This window comes from Haemorhous mexicanus, chromosome 25 (assembly GCF_027477595.1).
Source record: "Haemorhous mexicanus isolate bHaeMex1 chromosome 25, bHaeMex1.pri, whole genome shotgun sequence".
Lineage (NCBI taxonomy): Eukaryota > Metazoa > Chordata > Aves > Passeriformes > Fringillidae > Haemorhous > Haemorhous mexicanus.
In genome coordinates, this window is record NC_082365.1 from 283,450 (window position 1) to 306,021 (window position 22,572).

General features: G+C 55.7%; 1 long non-coding RNA gene across 1 annotated transcript; it reads left to right on the forward strand.

Moving 5' to 3' along the window:
- Positions 1-96: 96 nt before the first annotated feature.
- On the forward strand, positions 97-20,061 carry LOC132338402 (uncharacterized). The gene is made up of 3 exons (XR_009489441.1): positions 97-1,727; positions 3,222-3,619; positions 19,816-20,061. It is a non-coding gene; the product is annotated as an uncharacterized LOC132338402 (long non-coding RNA).
- Positions 20,062-22,572: the final 2,511 nt, after the last annotated feature.

Sequence of the window (22,572 nt, forward strand, 5' to 3'; positions counted from 1 at the left end):
CGCGCTCGCCCCCGCCAGGTGTCACTGCTGGGTGGGAAACCGCGGGTGAGCCGCGCTCCGCGGGGCCCCGCGGGGCTCCGCGCCCCGCCGGCGGCTGCGTCGGGGGCGGACAGGAGCAGGCATGCACGGGGATCGCCTTGCCGGGAGCTGGCGGGGCGGCCGAGAGGGTCCCAGCCATGGGGCGGAGGTGGTGCAGACCCCACAGGTGCCCGGGGACCTGCAGGCAGCGGTCTGGGGACAGGAACACAGCGGGCATACACTCCCCCGGGATGGTGCTGGCCACAGCGAGAGCCGCCATGGGGTGTCAGTGCCCAAGCTCAGACACAGCCCTTTGCACTCCCTTCTCTACGTGCCTCTGTCGCCTGTGGCTGTGGGACAGGGAGAGCTGCCCTGGGCTCTTAGCTTTCCTTCCTTCATCATTCTAAAACTGGTGACTGACAGCTGGTGAAGACCAACCTTGCCTGGCAGTTCCCTCTTCCTTGGCTGGTCCTTCCACACCATGGAGATGAGCAGGCATTTTGGTCACCTCTCATTGTCAGCACTTTTGTGATATACCTGATTAATTATTGGGATTTTAAACCCCATTATCTACCAAAGTCCTTTCCCCATTGCCAGAGCCCTCAGCTGCCCCTTCCCCATGAGCCAGCTCAGCTCATTCTGCTCATTCCTTCCTATTCCTGTTGTTCAGATCAGAGAGAGATTTCCCCAGCCTGAGAGAAATAGGGGCTAGAAGCTCACACATGGTTATAATCCAATTATACTTCAGAAAACTGCAGTGACAGAAAGCTGGTGCTGGTGGGATGCTGTCCTTTTGTCCGAGTGCCCGCACAGAATATTGCATTACAGCTTACCCCCAGAGTGGTGGCACTGGAAAGGCTGATATTTATAGACTGTGGAAGGCTGTGAATTTGTTTAGAAGACCCATTGCATTGGGCAGAATGCTGGATGCTCTGCTGTGGCTGTTTTGTGGGCTTTTCTCTGTTACTGGGTTGTTTCTACACAAAGACAGGAGCCTGAGTGTCCTGCTCTCGTGGGGAGGGAGAGGGAGGAGGTGACAAGCACGATGTTCATGTGAATGTGCAGGTCTTGGCTGTGATGTGGTGCTGGGCAAGAGACCCCTGGCTCGGGCTGAAACTCAGGATGAGAGCAAGAGGCAGCAGTGCAGGCAGCAGCGCCAGCCCTGGGAGGACAGGAGGGATCACAGCTGAATTCTGGTGTCGAAGTGAAATGCTCAGGCTGCGTGCCAGAGCTTTGCACCCAGGACACTGAATTTCTCTGTCAGCCTGGTGGCTTATTTGATGTTTCTCTCCATAAAACCCACCTGACAGCCCATGGACTGCCCTGGGTTTGTAGGAGGCTCTCCCTGCACTGGGCAGTGAAGAGGCCAGGGCAGCTCTCACTCCTCCAACGGGGCAGGGCCTCATGTTTGATCTTCCATTCAAATTAGCCGTGCTCAGGGTGACTGGGTGCTTCATCCACATGAGCTGTGGCGAGTAAATAAACAAGGCTCTGCTTTCAAAGGTTTTCACAATTCATTAACTTCAAAGGAACGGCTCTCTATTTTCTTAGCAGGTCAGTCATTCCACAGACTTACTCTGGGTGCTGAAGGTGGTTCTGCTCATGCCAGAACGCTGGAGCAGCTGCAGGGCGCAGTGTCACACACAGAGCTGTGGCGAGGGGCACAGGGACAGTCCATGGTCAGCGTTATGCCTAAGGAGGAGAACAGGGTAAGTAAATGCACGGGCAAGACTGGTCTGTAGCATTCCTTGCTCCGAGGAGCTGCTCCGTGGGTGACATCCAGCCTGCAGTGTGCTCAAGGCACCATCAGACAGGGTTTGCAAGCCATGGATGGGTAGCAGACCCCCCGTTCTCTGCAGAAGCCGCCCCCTCTTGGCTGGAGATGGAGGCAGGGGGATGTCAGCCGCCCCTGCCCTCTCCAGCTGGCTCTCCTGGGCTGGGCTCCTGCTGTCACTGTGCAGGCACAGGTGCTGGGTGGGAGCAGAGGTGGCGTTGGGATGGCTGCCGTGCCTCCCAGCCAGGGAGCTCACCTCTCACGTGGCAGTCCCAGGAATAGCTCCGAGCCTTGCATAATCACAGCCAGGGGAAAAATCACTGTCCTGGGATAACCCTCAGTGCCAGGCTGGCTCACCTCATGGGAAGCCCTTTTTCTGAGGGAACAAAGACTTATTATAGACATATTTATTGGGAACTTATTTTGGGGTTGATAATGCAGCTGGACCAAGCTCCTGGACTTGTAGAGAAGGGGCTGGTGAGGGGCTGTGGCTGCTGGGACTGCAGCCTCTGTTGAGCTCATTTCCTCTCCAGCCACAGCACACAGGGGACACAGTGCTGGACATTGTCACTGCCCAGTACAGTGGCACCAGTGAAGTGGTACCAGTGGCTTGAGACAGGCAGTCCTGCTCCATGCTGGGGTATCTGCTGCCTGCACCCCCACGTTCTCCAGATTGTGCCGAGGAGGATGCTCAGGAGCAGTTCCAGCTGTCTGGAGACAGGGTAGGGGCTTGGCTTCTTTCTGGGGTGGGCAAGGGGTTCCTTGCTGAGGGACAGCACTGGGACATGAGGGCCATGGGAGCCCAGCCCTCTGAGAGCTGTGCCTGGTCCAGCAAAGGTGAGTGTTGAGTCCTGGTGACTCCAGCACTTGGCTGTGGTAGGAAGGCTGAGTTCTTTTATCCCCCAAAAGAACACAGCTCCCAAAGGCTGAGCAGTCCCCACTTAGCCCCTGGCTATCTCCTTGGGCTCTGAGATGGTAAGAATGCATTTTGGGTAGATACAAACAACCAGAGCAGTGGGCTGCCCCTTTGATATGGCCCTCACCTCCATAGAAACAGGAGCCAAACAAACAGGCACGAGGCAGTCCTGTTAGCAGAGTGACAGCGTGTGCTCACTCCGTCTATCCCCGGCTCCCAGCGTTAATTGCCCTGTTCCTGCTCAGATTCATTGGTGAATTGCTGTGTGCACATGCAGTGCCTGGCTGTGCAGCCATGCCGTGTGTGTGACCCTTTGGCCTCTGTTGCCATCTGGGCACAGACATTGTGGGGACACTGTGCCTCCCACGTGAGCCCACTGGTGCCCGCTGGAGCTGAGCAGCTCCTGCCTGGTAGCCATGGGAAGGGGATCAGGCTGTAGGTTCAACTGCAAGCAGGAATATAGGTCAAGTAGTGAAATTAAAGCCCTGATGTCAGACCTGGGTTTCCAAACAGGAGCTTTTGTGCCTTCCCGAGGCCTTTGCCAGGTGTGGTGCACTGGAGGGAACTGGTTTCCCATCACAGGATCCATCCCACACTGCGGATCAGCTCGGACCTGGCTCCATCCCTCCTTTCCTCGCCCACCAGACCGACAGGCTGGGGCAGCGCCACGTGCAGATGGATCGCCCCAAACCCAGCTGCGCTAGCCACGGCAGTCACCGAGGGCGGAACCGGTGCGATGGCAGCTGGAAACAGCCGCAGTGCGCCGGGCAGCCGCGGTCCCCTCGGTCCGAGCGCCGCGCGGGCGGGAGCGCGGCCAGCACCCCGCGCAGACGGGCTGACACTCGGCAGGCCTGCGGAAAAACACGCCGTGACATCACGCAGAGACACCAGCCCACTGATTAATCTCCGAGGTCAGTGGCTGCTTTATTTATAACCAGGGAAGGGTTTGGGGTGGGTTTTCACAGGAGTGGAGCAGCGCGGGCTGCCCGCTCGTCATCCCGGAGCAGCTGCCTTCGCCTGCACGGCTCTGTCTCCTCTGGACACAGCAAAATGGGGCTCGGGGGCACCAAAACCAAACCTAAACCAGCCCTAAACCAGCACTGGAGCCCAGCTGGAGGGACTGATCCCACTGTGGCACGGGGGCACCTTGTCTGGATTCCAGCTGTTTTCTTTGCTCCTGGAGTTTCTCCTTACCCTCCCCAGCAGCCACAGCCCAGTTCCCCCCAAAACACAGCACATCAAACTTGAAATGTTTTGTGAAACTCTGTCAAGCTTTGGAGGAAAGTGAAGGTGGTCCCCAGGGCAAAAACATTCTATTTCTTCAATTTCAAAATAACATTTCCCATTTCGAAAGGCTATTTGTTCTGTGGTTTTAAACATTTTCTGCCTCATAATCATTTACTGTGGTTGTTAACATTTTCACTCTGCTTTATAACACAAACCAAAATTACAGTTAAAATAATATATTTTGAGTTTATCAGTTTGAAGCATTTCAAGCTATCAATTTCTCTAGGTTTTACTTTACAGATAACCTGGAAAGCTTTGGGGTGGGTGATTCTGAATTGGAACAGAAACAGGTTTCAAAATGTTTTGCAAAGGCAGAACTTCATCCCTGTTGCCAAGTGGGAAGTGGCCAAGGGAGAAAAAAGCCCTATCAGGTATATCTCCAGCATTGTTTCTAAGTGGAGAATTTTCCCTGTGATTAATGAAAATGGGGAAATTGGGCCAAATCTTTCACGTGCTTTGGCCGCAAAGCCTGCACAAACACGCTGGCTGGGCTTTGGCTGGAATGGCCAGGTTTAATTAGCTGCTCCTATCTAGGGATGCGGGCTGCTGCTGTCAGTGCAGGGAGGGATTTATGTTTCCTTTTCCTCAGGAATATGATCAGTGTCTGAGTATCAAGAATAATCATTTCACTAACGTGAGGCAAATTTCTTATCCTACACTGCTGATAGTGAGGGGGACGCTGTGAGCCAGGGACAGGGCTCAGATGGGTGCCTGACAGAGATGAGGATTTAATGCTGCTGTCATGAGCCCACCCTCAGCTCCTGGGCACAGGGGTCATCTTCCCTGGGTGGAGGCGACCCACCTGGGCAAAGGTGAGCCACCTGGGCAAAGGTGACCCGCAGGCTCACCTCGAGTCCTGGGGACACCTTTGAGCACCACAGTACAGGAAAGTTATGAAGCTGTTAGAGACTGTCCAAATGAGGGACATGAGCATGGTGAAAGGTCTAAAGGAGCTGAGTGGCTGAGATTATTTGCTTTGTTCAGCCAAGTGAGGAGCAGCTCCTGGGCTGGTGGCATCACAGCAGCAGCTCTCCTGGTCAAAGTTCCACAGGTGTTTTCTGCCCTTTGAAGCAGGTAGTGCTGTGGCTCCCCAAGCCTGATCCATCCTTGCTGCCTGCTCCCTGCTGAAGCCCAGTGTGGTCACTGAGTCCTGATGAACCTCCACTGAACTGCTTGAGGTTTTGCAACTTAGCATGGTGGGGGATTTGGAAGGAGAAAGAAAGTGGAATAAGTGAGGAAGTGTGGGGAGCCCCAGCATAACTCCAAACTAGGGCAGGAAATGCACCACACATAGCTCTAACCTTATCATCCAGGATGGATTTTAAGTGCTTCTTCAGTGACTCATCATCCCTGAATGGGTTTGAAGGACTGTCTGCCAGAGAGGAAAGGCCAGAGAGCTCAGATCAGATAACAGGTTATTACAAAGCCCTCACACTGCCCTGGGGCACCTGTCAGGGCAGCAGCCAGGGCTGGGAGGCATAAAATATGGTCTCTCAGGTGTGGTTCAGGTGGTCAGGGGTAGAGAACAGGGCCTCTTTCTTCTCTTGCTGATCACAGAATCACAGCATGGTTGGGTTGGAAAGGACCTCAGAGATGGCCGTGTTCTGACCCCCTGCCATGGGCAGGGACAATTCCCACGAGAACAGGGTGCTCCATGGCATGTCCAGACTGGCTTAGAAGAATTTCAGGAATGGAGCAAGGTTCACACTCACTCCTGGCCGGTCTCATTCCATGGGCACTCTTGGTGCCTCTTGCCACCTTCAGAAATCCCTTGTGAAATTTAGTAGTTCCTTGTACCCTGCCTCCCAGAGTCAGGTGAGGATGGGGGAAAATGCAGTCTGAAACACACATCACTGAGTGAAACCCACGGTAAAAAGCCCTCTCTGTATTGTGCCTTACATGAAAGATACTGCTGTGGTTCAGAGGTTAACTTTTATCTTAAGCTCAGCTAGAAGCTGAAGAGTTTTAGCATTTTTTAAAATATCAGAAAAACATAAAGAAAGGATAAATTCTGATCTCTGCTATGTTGGTATTAATGGGGAGAAATTTAATGAAGGTCTGTAGAAGCTTCTGATTTACTCTTGTGTGATATTGGATAGAAATAGCCCAAAGGATCTCATTGCTGCTGCCCAGATTCAGCTGCACAGGGGAGAGCTATTAATGCTCTGCTTTCTTGCCTTTGGTCAATGCATCTTGCAAGGCAGGAGGAAGCTGGATTATGTCTGTGAGTGTCCCAATGTCATGCTATGTTGGATAATGAACTGTGGATAAATTGGATCAGCTTTTCAGCTGCCAGCCTCTCAGAAATCCAACAAGGAGTCAGGGCAGCAAGCTGTGCTTTCAGCCTTTGCTCTGATAACCTGTGTGCTGCTGTCAAGAGCTATTGTGGTGATTCCAGGAGCCGGTGAAAATCATTGTTAACCTGGAAAATGTACATCTCTCTTTAGCTTGGTGCTTCCCCGTACCTTAAAAATGTCTGGTCTGGTGCAAATCCACTTTTCAAGGAAATAGAGATGTAATGAGAGCAGCCCCTTGCTGAGCTGAATCCAGGCACTGCTTTTGACCTGGTTATTCAGTTAATCCTGGTGGTGAGGAGTGTGACCTGAGAAGCATCCAGCCTCTCTGGAGGAATGCAAAGACCCTGAGGTTGGACACCTAAAGGTTTGTGTTTCCATGGAAATGGAAGGTTTGATCCTTCCAAAAGAAGAATATTGAAAGACCCCCTCTGGGTAGCAGGGCCCTCAACCCTGGCAGTGGAGAAGACTCACCAGCTCCTCTTCTGCCCCTGTGCTGTCCTGATGGGCACCCCTTCCCTGCCCAGTGCCCCGCAGAGTGTGTGAGGTCTGCCCTGCAGATCCCAGAGGATCAGCCTCTGTGCTCCAGCTCACTCCTGGTGGTGCTGGGGTGGGATCCCAGCTCCACCAGCCCTGCCACACGCTGTCCCTGCTGCCAGAGGGACACCTCAGCTGTGGCTCGGGGGCTTTCAGCAAGTCTGGCTGCTGTGGTGAGGGTGAGGGCAGCATGTGCTGCTCTGCTGGTGATACAGGATGCTGAATTAGCTCCAGCTGAATTAACTCCAGTGGCTTCAGCGTCCTGCTCCTGCCTGCTGGGATGCTCTGGGGGCAGCTGCAAAGCTGGGCTCAGCTTGAGGAGCCTAAATCATAGAAATCTTCAAATTATTTGTGTTAGAAGAGAACTTACAGCTCACCTCCTTCCAAGCCTGCTGTGGAAGGGCAGGGACACCTTCCACTAGACCAGTTTGTTCTGAGCCCCGTCCAGGTGGGCCCTGGATGCTTCCAGGGATGGGGCACCCACACTTTCTCTGGGAAACACGTGCCAGGGCATTTTGCACAAATAATTTCTTCCTAGCAGCCAATCCAAATCTTGCTCTTTCAGTTCACAACTGCTTCCTGCTGTCCCTGTGTGGATCCCCTGCGGCTGGCAGAAAGCTGAGCCCGTTCCCTGCGGATCCACGGGGAGCTCAGCCCCACGCTTTGTCACGACTTTAAACAGCCCTGGAGGCTCCCACCCCGGGGGCCGCCGTGGCAGGGGGGCTGCCCGTGGGCAGGGTGTCTGTATTTTCATTGGAGCTCCCGGGAGCGTAATCCTGTTAAGGGCTGAGCGTCTGATTCAGCTGTCCTGCTATATGGCTAATCCTGCCAGCGGGAGCGCGCATTATCCCCGCGCTGGGGCACCGCCAGCCCGCTCTCCTCCCCCCGGGAAGCAAGCCCCCAAAAACCTGGGAATTGTGCAAGGCTGTGTGGGCTCCTTTGAACTCTGCTGAGCAGCTTGGGCCCCCGGGCACGGCGGGCACGCAGCCCGGCACCCCGGCCCGAGCACGGGAAATTCCGCCTTTGATCCCATTGTGCGCTTCTGGGGCTCTGCTGTTCAATAGGTCACAGCCAGGGAGTTAATTTACTCATTATCTATACGTTTGCCAGGATTTAAATGCCATTTTTGCTCACTCCTCCCTTCATTTGTTTGATTTCCCCTTATTTCCAGGACTATTGCCCTCCTGCCGGGGCTGGGTCTTGCAGGCAGGACATGGCCTGGTGGGGTTGGAGCTGCTGCTGTCTGCCTTGGCTTCTTGGAGGGCTGAAAATGCTCTTTAAAAATAAGATTGCTACAGAAAAGGCCATTTCAGTTGCAAATATTTTTTGATAACATGTGGGTTTGCCTATTTCTCCACTGAAAAAATTAAAAAATCCAGTGCTGATGAATAAGAATATGTGGCTAGAGCTGGTAATAAAACGGGGGGTTCTTCTGGCAGCTGTGAGGGTGTGGAGATCCATGGGAAGTGCACAGTGCCAGGGACACTGAAGGTTTCACTGCGCAGCAGCCTCGCACTGAGCTCCTCTGGCCATTTGATTAAATCTGGCCACAACCCTCCAGTGGAGCAGAAGCTCCAGGAATGCCCATTTCATCGCTTTCCAGTATAACCTGAGACAGTGAATCCGGGGTTAAAAGCCTGACAGAAAGCTGATAAATGTGTATAATATAAACTATTGAAGACTAAAAAATTCTGAAAACACTGGAGAAAGTAAATACAATAAATTTGGGGCGACATTTCTCTTCCTATCTCAGGTTTTCCAGCCACAGCTTTCCAGCCCTGTAACAGCCCAGAACTCCACATCACCTCCAGACAGGGTGGGCCAGAGGAGAGTGATGGGTGCCGTTGGCCACTGCTTTGGTCTGCACGGGTGTGTGGAGTTGTGGCTATGCAGAACATGGTGAGGGCTTTTTGCTTTCTTACCTGGCTGTTTTAGATGACCAGTTCCCCCTTGGCTGTCGGAATCCTGCCCACCAGCACCTGTCCATGACCAGGGCTGTGGGCAGGCAGTGGGCACTGGGCTCTGGGGGCCCTCTGGTGCCACTCGCAGTCACAGGGGGTTTTGTGAAGATGCTGAGATGCCTCCAGGGCCCTGCCAGGACACTGTGTGCATTCAGCAAGGTCCTGTTTATCCAGCAGCGCCAGGGCCCTTGAGCCCTTCATGAGGGTGAGTTACACCACGTTTGCTGACTGCTGTGTGAGGCTGGCAGCCTGTGGGGCCCAGGCTGGGCTCCCAGGGCCATGGGAGGAGCATCCAAGGGTCCCACAGGCACGCAGCCTCCCGCGGGGTCCAGCCCTTGGCTCCCCACCAACCTTCCTCCTAATAACTTTGCCTAAATGCTTTGCAAATCAGCCAGCAACCAATTTATCCCCAAAGTATTTTGGAGATGTCACTGTGGGAATGTTAATGAGTGTGATTCCCTGCTCCGGAGCTGAAGCACGTGCAGCCACTCAGCGGGCAATGCAGCCATGCAGTGGGTAATGCAGCCATGCAGTGGGCAATGCAGCCACACAGCAGGTAATGCAGCCACACAGCAGGCAATGCAGCCACGCAGTGGGCAATGCAGCCACGCAGTGGGCAATGCAGCCACGCAGCAGGCAATGCAGCCACGCAGTGGGCAATGCAGCCATGCAGTGGGTGATGCAGCCAATCAGTGGGCAATGCAGCCACGCAGTGGGCAATGCAGCCATGCAGCGGGCAATGCAGCCATGCAGCGGGCAATGCAGCCACGCAGCGGGTGATGCAGCCACGCAGTGGGTGATGCAGCCATGCAGCCATGCAATGGGCAATGCAGCCACGCAGCAGGTGGGTGCTGGGACAGTGGGCAAGGGGACAGAGCTTTATTGACGGTGGGGCATCCTGGCCCTCAGACCCTGCTTGGCAAACTGGAGGAGAGATGGAGCCATTGGGCTGGCCAGGATCTCATACCTCAAACTTGTTATTTTTGGATGGAGCTCCCAAGCTCCCTCTCCCCTCGTGGCACTGAGCAGGGCTGTTTATTGGAGCTGACAGAAACACCAGCAGCTGTCGGCGCTGCTGCGAGAGTCGTGTCCCCCAGCAGAGGAAGGAACACGAGGGAGCTGATGACTAACACAGCGCTGAGTTTTATGTGCTCCCAGCTGAAGGGTCCCATCTGCTCCCCTCTGCAGCCCCTTCCTGATGCCCTTGATACCCACTATTTCTTGGATGTCACGAGCCTGGGAAGGACGGGCTGGCGTGTGCCAGGGGATGAGCTGCTGCCCTGGCTGCTCTCGACTGGCTCTTGGAGGAGAGCTCCCCTCTGGGTGCCACTTTTCTCCAGCCCTGATCCCTGTTTGACCTCACCCTGCTTCCTGCAGGGCTGGTCCCGGCAGTGGCGCTTCCAGGGCTGAGCTGCCAGCCTGGCCCTGCGCTGGAATTCCCTTACAGTGTCTGCAGCCAGTTCCCATCTGCTCCTTCATTCATGTGATTAATCTGCCAAAGAAATTCCTGATGTAAACACAGCACTATCAGAATTTACTCCGGACTTGGCCCCTGGATTCCCTGCCAGCTTTTGCTGGAATTGCACTTCTGCTACAGCGACTCTTCAGTGCAAACAAACCAGCTGAAGGCAGGGCGGGAGGCCACGGGGTGGGCTGGGGAGGCAGGGATGCTCCAGGTCAGCGCTGGGAAAGGCTGCGGGTGCGATCCTACAGGGATCAGCTGTTCGCAGGGCAGCCAGGAGGCAGCGGAACGCCGCGGCCGCTGGAATGTTTCAGCATTCTGGAGCATGCCAGGAAAAAGACCTGCTGCAAAGGCGGCCGTGTTCCGTTCCCTGCCGCACCGGTCCGGCAGCAGCAGCGCTCCTCACAGGAGCCACGGGGGACGGGTCCCGCTCTGGGGGTCCCGGCAGACAGCGGGTGGAGCGCTCGGCATCGCCCGCGGCCACTCCTGCTGGGTCGGGACGGACAGACGGACCCCGCAGGGCGGTCCGGGGACGCGGCGGAGCCGGCGGGGCCAGGGACGGACCCGCAGCGCTACCTACTGGCTACCGGCCCGGCTGGCTGGCCCGGCTGGTACCGGCCCGGCTGGTACCGACCCGGCTGGTACCGACCTCGCTGGTACCGGCCCGGCTGGTACCAACCTCGCTGGTACCGGCCCGGCTGGTACCGGCCCGGCTGGTACCGACCTCGCTGGTACCGGCCCGGCTGGTACCGACCCGGCTGGTACCGGCCCGGCTGGTACCGACCTCGCTGGTACCGACCTCGCTGGTACCGACCCGGCTGGTACCGACCTCGCTGGTACCGACCTCTCTGGTACCGGCCCGACTGGTACCGGCCCGGCTGGTACCGACCCGGCTGGTACCGACCTCGCTGGTACCGACCTCGCTGGTACCGACCCGGCTGGTACCGACCTCGCTGGTACCGACCTCTCTGGTACCGGCCCGACTGGTACCGGCCCGGCTGGTACCGACCCGGCTGGTACCGACCTCGCTGGTACCGACCTCGCTGGTACCGGCCCGGCTGGTACCGACCCGGCTGGTACCGACCCGGCTGGTACCGACCTCGCTGGTACCGACCCCGCTGGTACCGACCCGGCTGGTACCGGCCCGGCTGGTACCGACCTCGCTGGTACCGACCTCGCTGGTACCGACCCGGCTGGTACCGACCTCGCTGGTACCGGCCCGGCTGGTACCGACCCGGCTGGTACCGGCCCGGCTGGTACCGACCCGGCTGGCTGGCCCGGCTGGTACCGGCCCGGCTGGTACCGGCCCGCGGGGCCACCGCTCCGGGGGACGAGCACCTGCGGGAGATGCGGCGGTCACAGCTCTGAGAGCCCGGCCCTGCAGGGGATGGGGGATCACAGCGAGCATCAGGAGGTGCGTGGGGACCTCTCCACCCCTTGCCCCTTTCTGAGCTCCGGCCTGTCAGCACGGCTTGGTGAGGGTGTTACAGGGGAGCCCCCAAAACGCTGCTTTTCTGCGGAAACAATTGCTTTTTGATGAGGGTTTTGAGGCAAAGGGCTGTGGAGAGACCTGGAGATGCTGGCAAGAACCAGTGCTACAGCGAGTGGCAAAGCAAGTTCCCAGCAAGGCTGGAGAGGGACTGAGGGCTGTCCCTCAGGCACAGGTAAGGTGGGTCATGGATTGACCCTTGCAGGAATTTCCCTCTTTGACTCGATGTTGGAGTGATGCTTGTGGATGTGCAGTTTTGGGCAGAGCTCTTTGCACCTACCAAAACCTCTGCTAATGCAAATGACCAAAAGGGTCCCAGTTGTTTATTTCCTCACCCTTCACGGGCAGGGGCAAAACACTGCAACTTGTCCCCCTGCAGTCTCTGTGTCCAGGGTGCTGGGATCAGGATGTTCCAGGGTCAGAGGAAGTCTCTCATGAAAGGTGTTCTTGAAAAGAGACTATTTTCCCCCTGAAGCAGCTGTGGAATATTTCAATGTATAAAGTAATTTTCCCAGCTATTTTGTGAAAAAAAAAAGTTTTTAATATAGATTGTCTTCTAACTTTACAGAGCTTTTATCTCTTTTTTCATTCTGTGGAAGAAAAAGTCTCTTCCCACTTGCTGCCCTGAGCAGCATTCCAGCTGGGATGGCTCTCCCACACCCAGCTCCATCCTGCTGTCAGTGCACTGTCCTCTGCATGATCTCCTCAGAGCCTTCCAGAGCCCCGGTGGCTGTTTATGCAGGAGGGCACCGTGACCCTTCCTGGCTGCCTGTGTCTGGGGGAGATAAAAACCTGCCCATGTTCAGCAAGGGGAAAAACTCCCTGCATCCAGCTGGGTCTCCATCCCCGTCTTCTCTGGGATTTCACCCTGGTCTTTCTCTCCCTCTCCTGCTCCTCTGAGAGGTGGGATGGGCTCGCAGAGGAGCCCCCAGACTCCATCCTCACTCCTGCTCATCCCTTGCCTCCTGCCCGCTGTCACAGGTGCCACTGCTCGAGGGGGCTGGCAGGAGGTGGCCCAGGGCTCCTCTCCTGCAGGGCTGGCAGGAGGTGGCCCAGGGCTCCTCTCCTGCAGGGCTGGCAGGAGGTGGCCCAGGGCTCCTGCAGGGCTGGCAGAAGGTGGCCCAGGGCTCCTCTCCTGCAGGGCTGGCAGGATGCAGGCCCAGGGCTCCTGCAGGGGTGGCAGGAGGTGGCCCAGGGCTCCTGCAGGGCTGGCAGGAGGTGGCCCAGGGCTCCTGCAGGCCCAGGGCAGGATCCAGCGCCGCTCCCACAGCCGTCCGCTGCCATCACTCGCGCGCGCGAGCTCTGTGTTTGTTTTTGTAATCCCCCTTTTTTTTAATTGTGATTTTAGCAGTGGTGAAAGGTGCTGGATTGACAGGCCGTGGAGACGGAAGGGCCTCTGAACTCCACAGAAGTTTACATTTACAAAGGACACAGAGAATAAATAGAAGACAGTGTTTAGAGTCCTCTGTAGACACTTCAGACTTGCTTATAATTCTGCAGCAATTCCATCACCTCCAAAGTGATTGATGCTCTCTATAAAGTCTTGCCTTAAAACATTTTCCTATGTGTCAGGGGAAGAAGTTTATTACACTTTACTGAAAGGGCAGGATTTGTCTTGAGCTGAAGGCTGAGTCCTTCCCAGCCCTATCCCCAGGAGAAAAAATAATCAGAGTGCTGGAAAAAAGGAGCCTGACCCAAGGCAGGCGTGTGGTTTGTGGTTAGCCAGGTCGAGTGCTGGGTGTGGGGATGGGACTCTCCCTGGGTGCTCCAAACAGGGCAGGAGCAACAGATTTTCATCAGACTGTTTTTTTCTAAAAGCTTACATTTTCTTCCAGTGGGAACATGAGATGAGTTTGCTTTTGACAAAGAGAAAATCTTTTTTTTTAAATTAAATCACCAAATACATTGAGACTGCTTTGGGAAGAGCTGCTTGTGTTCTGATAAAAGTAGCAGAGATCACAGGTCTAAATTTCATTCTCTGTTTCCACTGAAGCAGTTATTTTGGTTTTTGCACGGACAATTCATGGCAAGGTAATGCTTTTTCTCCCTGTGCCAGGGCCTTCCCAGGGCTGTGGCACTGCGGGGCTCTGTGGGAGCTCAGCTGCCCTGATGCACTCGCAGGGAGGCAGTGCAGGTGATTTGGGAGCTTGGATGAGTTTTCAGGTGCTGAAAGCAAGGTTTCCCTTCCCACACAGTGCTGGCAGGGGTCTTGGTGCTGCAGGGATGCCCAGCTGGGCTGGAAGTGGAAATCTCCCTGCTTTAAAAGAAAAGGAAAATTGTGTAAGGGGTCATTGAGTAATGCAATCATCCAGAATGCACACAGATTTCACCTTGGCAAACACTGGGATACCTTGGGGATGTTAATTTCGTAAACAGTCTGGAAATAGCTCACATCTTACCCCCAGCCCTGGCTCTGGGCCCACGCCAAGGTTTGCCCAGTGTGGCAGAAGAGAAGTCAAGAGCAATGAATGAAAACAGCAGCGTGTGTGCAGCCTGTCAGGAGAAATCAATCCCCCAGCCTGTCCTGGGCTGGCTCTGGCAAACACCAGCCATCCCTCAGGGATGTCTCAGCCCCAGCTGATTCCCCAGAGGAGGGATGTGGCCCTGGGAGCAGCAGGGCTGCCCGGAGCATCCTCAGTCCCAGCCAGGGCCAGGGCTGGGCAGCACAGAGGGGCTCCCCGCCTCTCTCCCGGCCTCTCCTGACTTCTGGAAGTGGACCTTGAGACTAATCCAAGTCTGCTTATTTCTACGGGCATGCAACAGTTGGACTTGATGGTCTTAGAGGTCTTTTCCAACCTTAATGCTTCTATGTTAGATAAATCTCTTGGGAAGGGCAAACAGTGGGTGGGGTTTTGTGGCATTTCAGGCTGCTGTAAGCACCAGATCCCCTTTTTTCCCCTCTGCCAAGCAGTTTCTCCACGTGGGTGAGCCAGGCTTCTGTGAGCATCTGAAAGAGGCAAGGTGCACCTGCCAGGGCTCCCCACGTCCCACGGTGCTGACATCCACTCACCTGAGGCTTCCTGCAGCTCATTTCCCTCTAACACAGCACCTGGTAAAATTCAGTATCTTTAAATGCTTGCTGTGCAGCCAGCCCTCGTTTCCAGCCCCAGCACAGGCAGAGGTGTGGAAACACGGAGCAGATGCTGTGAGAAGACTTTGCTTTCTCCCCTCAGTTCAGGTGCCTGGAACAATGAGTGCCTGGTGGCCTTTGGTGGTGGCACTGGTGCCACCCTGTGCCTGTCTGGTTGCTGGGCTGGATCTTTGCATCAGCTTCAATCCTGTCTTAGACACCAAGCTGGAGGTGCTGACGTGAGGCAGACGGGGCTGGTGGGAGCTGGGAGTCTCCCACTCCTCTGGGACCAGGGCTGGTGCCTTTGCAGCACCCCTGGGATCAGGGCTGCATGCTGCCGTGCAGCCACGGCCACTGCTCTGATTTATCACTGGGCCCACTGGCAAGGAATTAGCTGTGTCTGCCTGCGTTTAATCTCCAGTTTGATGTTTGGGGAGAACCCCATGTCAGTTCAGTTAATTGTCTGCTAAAGACTCTGCTCCTTCCCTGCCTTCGTGCTAGATTCACCTTTTCTTTTTCCCTTTTCTGCAATGCCCTCAGGTAAAAGACAAATGGCAGCATATAAAAAATGACCTGAGTCCCTTAATTTGAACCAGAGGAGACAAGAACAGTCTGGAGACAGAGCTGGATTTATCTTTTCTCTCCAATGGAGGCCCCTCCTCCGGCGATGGCTGTCGGACGGTGCGAGCAGCATCTGAAGCAAATTGAGGGTAACCTTTCATTCCACAGGGATCTTCCAGCAGGGTTTGCCGGTCCCAGGGACATCTGCAGCCCTCATGTTGGATTTTGGCAGCCTCTGAGCCCATTGTCAGCCAGTTCCAGTGTATTCACTGGTAATGGATAGAGAGATGCCTGCCAAGCCGGCCCGTGCGTGTGGAGCCACGAGGGGCTGGGAGCTCTGGCCCTGGGCACGGGGACGGCGACAGAGCTCGGGCAGCTCTCGGCTGAGGACTCCCATTTAGGGCCTTTCCACTGCCTGTTTATCCACCCCAAACTGCAGCACTTTTCCCTCTCTGTCCTGTTTTCCTGCTGGGCTGGGCTGGGTGCCTGGCAGCCTCCGGACCCGGCTCAGGGAGGAGCTGGGAAAGCAACCAGGGTCTCGCCCTCCGGCTCGGTCACAGGGAGTTTTTCCTTCTTGTGTCCAAAACAGGGAAAAATGAGAATGATGCGTATCAAAAAGAGGAACAGGGAATCTTGACCTCTGGCTTGTGAGCTGTTGGACCAGCAGCTCAGCCATGGGAAGCTAAGGGTCAGACTCATGATGCTTGTACTTCATTCAGGGTTTATGGGTTTTGCAATTAGTTTTTCCAACTCTTGAGGTGCTTTCCAACTGTGCATCAATCATGGCTTGGTTGCTGTTACAAACTCTCTTTGATGTCCACAGTGATTCTATACCAATCCACTGCCCTCCTGGCCATTCCCTTCCCTTCAGTTCTCCAGCTCATTTTCTGATTTATGACAAAAATCACACAGTGACCAAGAAGTGTGATCAGAACTCTTCATAAAATCTTTAATTGCATGTCATAATGTCCAAAACCACCTTGAGTGTGTTTAGAAACATCCTATCCCTTGATGTGCAGGGCCAGGAGCTGGACTTGACGGCGCTTGGGGGCTCCTTCCAGCTCAGCATGTTCTGTGATTCCATAATTCTGTGGTTTGGCGTGCCTCAGCTGATGGAAGGACAGGCCAGTGAGGTGTCAGCCCCATCCCTGACCATGGGATCCAGCCACATCTGCTGGCACCCCGAGCCATGGGTGCTCTGGAGGTGCCCATCCGTGGGTTCAGTGTCTCCACAGAATCCCTGAGTGTCCCGCACTGAAGCCCTGATAAATCCCTGCTGCAATTTTGTTTTAGAAGGTTCCTGCAGCCCTCGCTGCCTTTCAGGGATTGTTTGTTTGGGTTTAGCACAACATAAGCAAACTGGAGATGGGAGGAAGTTGCAGTGCCCCCAGCAAAGTGCCTGACTCCAATGGAGGAGCGTTTGCACACAAGCAGGAACGACAGAGCCATGGCTTCGTCCCCCAGCGCCTGAAATGCGCGGGGTAAATTTCATCCAGTACATCAACAGCTCCTCATTGTCATCCCTCAAATCCAAACCTCCTCCCCAGGAAGTTCAGCAGTGGGAGGCTCCAGAGGGAGGGAGGGAGGGAGGAAGGAGGGAAGGAAGGAAGGAAGGAAGGAAGGAAGGAAGGAAGGAAGGAAGGAAGCAAGCAAGCAAGCAAGCAAGCAAGCAAGCAAGCAAGCAAACAAGCAGGGATTCAGATTGTCTGGTTCAGGCTGAGCACAGCACCGTGCTGTGGGTTCTGTGGCAGTGCCAGAACATCAGCAGCAGGACAAGGCCCTCCCTGTGTCACTCAGGGCAGGCAGAAAAACAAACAAACCCAGGATAATGGCCAAAGCATCTTCTGCGGGACTTTCAACCTCCAAACTTTATTTAAAAAATAAGGAAAAAAGTAAATTTTCTCTGTCAGAGCACAGCTATCATCACGCAATGGCACTTAGGAATATTATAAACAATGGTGTGGGTTTATGGGGCTGGAGACGTTTTCCTGTGGCTCGTCCAGCTTCCCTCTCCCCAGCGAGCTGGAAGCAGGGCAGGATGGCCGGGATGAGCCTGGGAAATGAGGGAAATCAGAAGGGTTTGTGCAGACCTCGGGGTTTCCCGTCCATTTCCATCCCCCGGCAGCTGAGGAGCTTCTCCCTGCTCCCTGCTCGCTCGCCCCGGCCGGCGCTCGCAGCCAAGGTGGGACGAGCCCGGCTCCCGAAACCTCCGCTGCCCCCCGCCCGCTCCTCCGGGCCTGCTGCTCATTTTCTCCCGCCTCAGCACTTTCTCTGCCTGCAGCTCCGTCAGCTGGCAGGCTGTAAATCAGAGCCCAGGCCTGTGTGGCCGGCTGAGCAGCCCAGGAGACGCTGCTTTGGAGGGGTGGGGAGGAATTATCTCGGCGGCAAAGGAAACCACCCTGGCGTGTGCTCTCTGCTGGCCCTTGCTGCGCACACGCTCTGTTACACTTCCCTGCAGGCACAGCTGCTGCCTGAAGGACTTTTCCCTGCGGCAGAGCGTCCCTGCTCGGGCGGCGCCCAGGATGGGTGCGCTGGGAGGGGACCCCCGGCTCCTGCCCAGGATGGGTGCGCTGGGAGGGGACCCCCGGCTGCTGCCCAGGATGGGTGCGCTGGGAGGGGACCCCCGGCTCCTGCCCAGGATGGGTGCGCTGGGAGGGGACCCCCGGCTCCTGCCCAGGATGGGTGCGCTGGGAGGGGACCCCCGGCTCCTGCCCAGGATGGGTGCGCTGGGAGGGGACCCCCGGCTCCTGCTGCTGCCCAGGATGGGTGCGCTGGGAGGGGACCCCCGACTCCTGCCCAGGATGGGTGCGCTGGGAGGGGACCCCCGGCTCCTGCCCAGGATGGGTGCGCTGGGAGGGGACCCCCGGCTCCTGCTGCTGCCCAGGATGGGTGCGCTGGGAGGGGACCCCCGGCTCCTGCCCAGGATGGGTGCGCTGGGAGGGGACCCCCGGCTCCTGCCCAGGATGGGTGCGCTGGGAGGGGACCCCCGGCTCCTACTGCTGGTGCACCCAGGATGCTCCATGCCTGCTCTGCAGTGCTAAAACCACCCAAACCTACTTCATTCTGCATGTTGAGGGCTGCAAAACACGTGCTGGAGCTGGATTGCTGGCACTGCCGTTCCTTACCTGGCAGATGGAGCGTGTAAGGCACACCCTACAATGCTCTCACATGGAGAGGCAGAGGATTTATAAGATCAGTACGTGACTGACAGATAAGGGACTCCCACAGAGCAAAGACAAGAGCAGGGGAACCACAAAGCTCTGAGCTTGGACCTGAGTCAAGGAATTCACAGCCCCTCTTGTTCAGGCAGGTTATAGCAGAAAATTTGCCAAATCAACCAAATGCCATAAAAACTTTCTTGAGGAAGGGTTGGGGCAGAGGTGGGTTTATAAAAAACACCCACCAATAGCCCCGTGTCCCACCCTGGTATTTATGAGATGCACGTGGAGGGTGTTGATAGCAGAGGCATTTTTGTAAGTCGGTAAAACAGAAAAGGAGATTCCTCTTGCTGAGGAGGGGTGGTGACTTTGAACGCATTGAGGGCAATGAAGGAGATCATTCCATTGTTCTAAGATTTCCATAACTCACTGTGCTTAAGCACATAAAAATGTAGACATTCTGGCAATAAAGTTTGGGTAATTTTTGAGTATGAATCAAAAATCTCTCCCTCGTGCTCCCCTCCCCCTTGCTCTGCCTTTTGTTGTTGCTGCAGGCGCTGCCCCCCCGCTCGCCCGCTCCACCCCATGGCCTCACGAATGGAAAAATGTCTTCAGCAGAAACCTCCCAGCTTTTCTCTAATTCTCTAATCTGCAGCATCTGTGCCCAGCCCGACGCTCCTGCGGGCAGCCCTGGCCCGCTCTGCCCCAGCTCACGAGCACGAGCACGTGCAGGTGGAGCTTTCCTTGCCAGGCAGCTCAGCAGGTGGAGGTGGCACTGCCCCAGCAGCCTGGCCACACTGTGGCCGTGTCACCTGTCACCTCTGTGCCTGGGGCTCCCACTGCCCGGGCAAGGTGAGGGTCCCTCAGGCAGAAGTGGTGCAGGGTCCCCCATCAGCAGAGCGACACCAGAGCAGGTGCCTGCCTGCTGCTCGCTGTCCTTCACAGGCCAGAGAGGTCAGCTGTGGGTTATTTTTATTTCTTTTTGTCTTGCCCTGTGTTTTTAGCCTGCTCCAGGGATGAAAAGTTCAGAGCCTTCAGCCGTGCTGATGGAGCTGTGGTGTCCAGAGCCGGGCCCAGGGCAGTGGTGGCACAGAGTGGGAATTTCATCCTGACTCACGTCTGGGTCCTCACACTCCTACCTGAGGGCTCCCAGCAGACCTCGCCCTGCACCTCTGGGGCTTGCTCCTCTTTGTCTTTCCCGTTTGCTTCTCTCTCTCTCTCTCTCTCTCTCTCTTTTTTTTTTTTTTTTTCAGCAAACAACTTTATTTCCCACTTTGACATTTTCCAGACCCACCTGGGAGCCTGCTTGCCAGAAGGAGAAATGGCACAAGAGGAAATACATCTTCACAGCCTCGAGAGAGGAGAAGGCTGGAATCTGAGTCCATAAACAGCAGTGCTGTGCAGTGAGCAAAGACAGAGCAGGTTGGGCTCTGGAGAGTGTAACCCCACCTCTGCTGCTCCACTGCCAATTAAAATAAAGAAGTGTAACCTGTTTGTTTTCCCCTCTCAGACTGGGGATGCCGTGCAAGGAAAACCCCTTTCACAGATTTTTTGTCTTAGGACCTCCTGGTCACTCAGTGGCTCTGACCTGGCCTGGCTCACTGGGACCTGCCAAAAGCCACTATGGAAAATTCCCATTTCTGCCCCAAACCATCAGCCCAGCTCCTTCCACTACCATAAATGTGGCCACCAGCACACAGCCCCCACGTCCTTGTCCCCAGCTGTGTTCTCCTCCTGCCACGTGCCCTGCCACTGCCCTGCCTCTCCTGCTGCCTGCTGGCAGGGAGGTTCAGCTTCAACCAGGCAGCACCACAGAGGGTTTAACTTTGATTTGAACAGGTTTTCTCTGCCTTTGCAGAAGGCAGGTGCTTACTGAGGGGTGGCAGTGAGGGGCTGCAAAGCTGCTTCCTGCCGTGCATTCTTCTGAGCATTGTCACAGTGTCCATGCTGACAGCTCAGCCAACGTGGAAAAATCAATCTGACACACACTGGTGCTTCATTTTATAGTGCTCAGTGCCTGATGTTGATTAAAGCTCCTTCCCAGTGCTGCTAATGCTGACACCTGGTAACCCAGGGCTGTCCCCAGCAGTGAAATACACGAGCACAGTGCATCATTTACTCTCCCACCTTCACTCAGCAGAGCACAGAGCATTTTTCTGTTCCTGGAATTGCCAGGATCACCTGTGCATTTGTCAGGGCCAGCACTGGAATGATGGATGTGACCCGGGCAGGGAGGAAGGGCTGCTGGGCTCCACAGCCCATCCCCACAGCCCTCCCCCTCCTGCCCCTCCACAACTTTCATCCCTTCACCTTTTTTTTCCGACTCACTGAGCAACGACTGTCATGTTTATACTCTTCCCCCCCAGTCCTGCTCTGCTTCAAGGATTAAGCTTTCATCCTTCATTATGAGCTTCTCCCCCAGGCAACATTTTCCACGAAGAAAAAGGAATTTCTGGGATTTTGCTTTTAAGAGATTATGTTACTAAGATGTGTGTGTTTGTGCCGAGGTGAGGAGCTTTCCCACACACACGTGGGGGATCTCACATCCCGGGGCAGCGTGCGAGTGGGCTGCTGTGGGGGGACAGGTCCCTGGTGCTGCCTGTCCCTGGCAGCTCACGCCCTTCCTCCCCTTGTGTTCTGCCTCCTCCTCCCCCATGGGAGAGCTGCTGGAGGGGTGACACCCACGAGGGGCTCCATGGTGTTCCCCTGGGGACCAGGGTGGGTGCCACCACCACACTGGTGAGTGGTCACCCCTCTGGGATGAGGGATGCAGAGTGGGCATCCCTGGGGATCTGGAAAAGGAGGGGCCTCATCCTTGCTCCCTAATTTGGGGGTCACTGCCACGGCCCTGCCATTTGGGCTGGAATCACCAAAATTGGCACCCTCTGCATGAGGCTGGGCTGGGCTGTCCCTGCCTCCAGCACCATTGGGGTGCTCCTGGGGGGCTCAGGGCTTGGCAGGGCTGGGACCCACCCCCTTTGCCTGGGGGGCAAGCGCTGACCTCGCTGTGCTCTTGCCTGTGCTCACACGAAACCTCAGCTACTTCCAGGGAGGTGACACCACGCCCGGAGGCTCGGCGTGCCGAGGGCTTGGCTGCACAGTGACTGCTGAACAAGGTTGTGCTTTCATTGGCAGCAGCTCTTGCTATTAAATCCTTTTCAGGAGCTCGTCTAAGCCCAACAAATTAACATAAGGGAAGCACAACAGATAATGTCAACCGACCAAAATAATCCAAGTCTGTAGTTACAGCAGGGAAGGCATAAACACAGCCCAGGAGGAATAACTGCAGCTTGTTCAACGTCAGCATCTGGGCTGCTGCTGCTAGGCAAGCACTCCAGTTCTGCTGGGAAATAACCAAGGGAACGTCAGGTGCAGGCTCTGAAAACTCCCAGCCCCGGCCAAGCCCTCGGGCTCTCAGGGATGTTGGTGTGAGGCTGCTCAGGGGACACTCGGGGACGTGGCCTGGCACAGGCCTGGAGGGAGCAGAGGCAGAGCCCCCTGAGAGCTGGGACATCCCCACCCCTCCTCACAGCGGCGGGGACGAGCCAGGGCTTCACCCGCTGAGTCACGGCGCTGAGTCAGACCTTGCTCACGCTCTGAGCACTGAACGCTGCTTTCTCCAGTGCTCACAGGGAACACAAAGACTGTTCCTGGAGAGACAAGAAGCTTTTGCCCTGCCTCAACTGTAGCCAGTATATGCAATGATTAACAACTAAATACATGACCAGCTTGCTGCTTTGCTGCTGGAGCAGCTGCCATGGTCCTGCTGTTGGGAAACGAAATGATTCCCAGCTTTCCACTGCTTTTTGACAAGTTGTTTTCAACTTAGAAGTCAATAAATAAAACTTGTAGCTTCTGGTGAGCTAAACTCAGCTGGAAAAGAGCACTGAAAACCAGCTCTCAACAGCACTGGAAGCCCAAGCACATGCAGCCTTCAGAGCCCCCACCAAACACCCTGAGCAGCAGGTCTGTATCACACATGCAGACACACACTATTGTGGGTATTAAAGAGCTAAATCTGATTAAAGCCTTTCCATCCCCACCA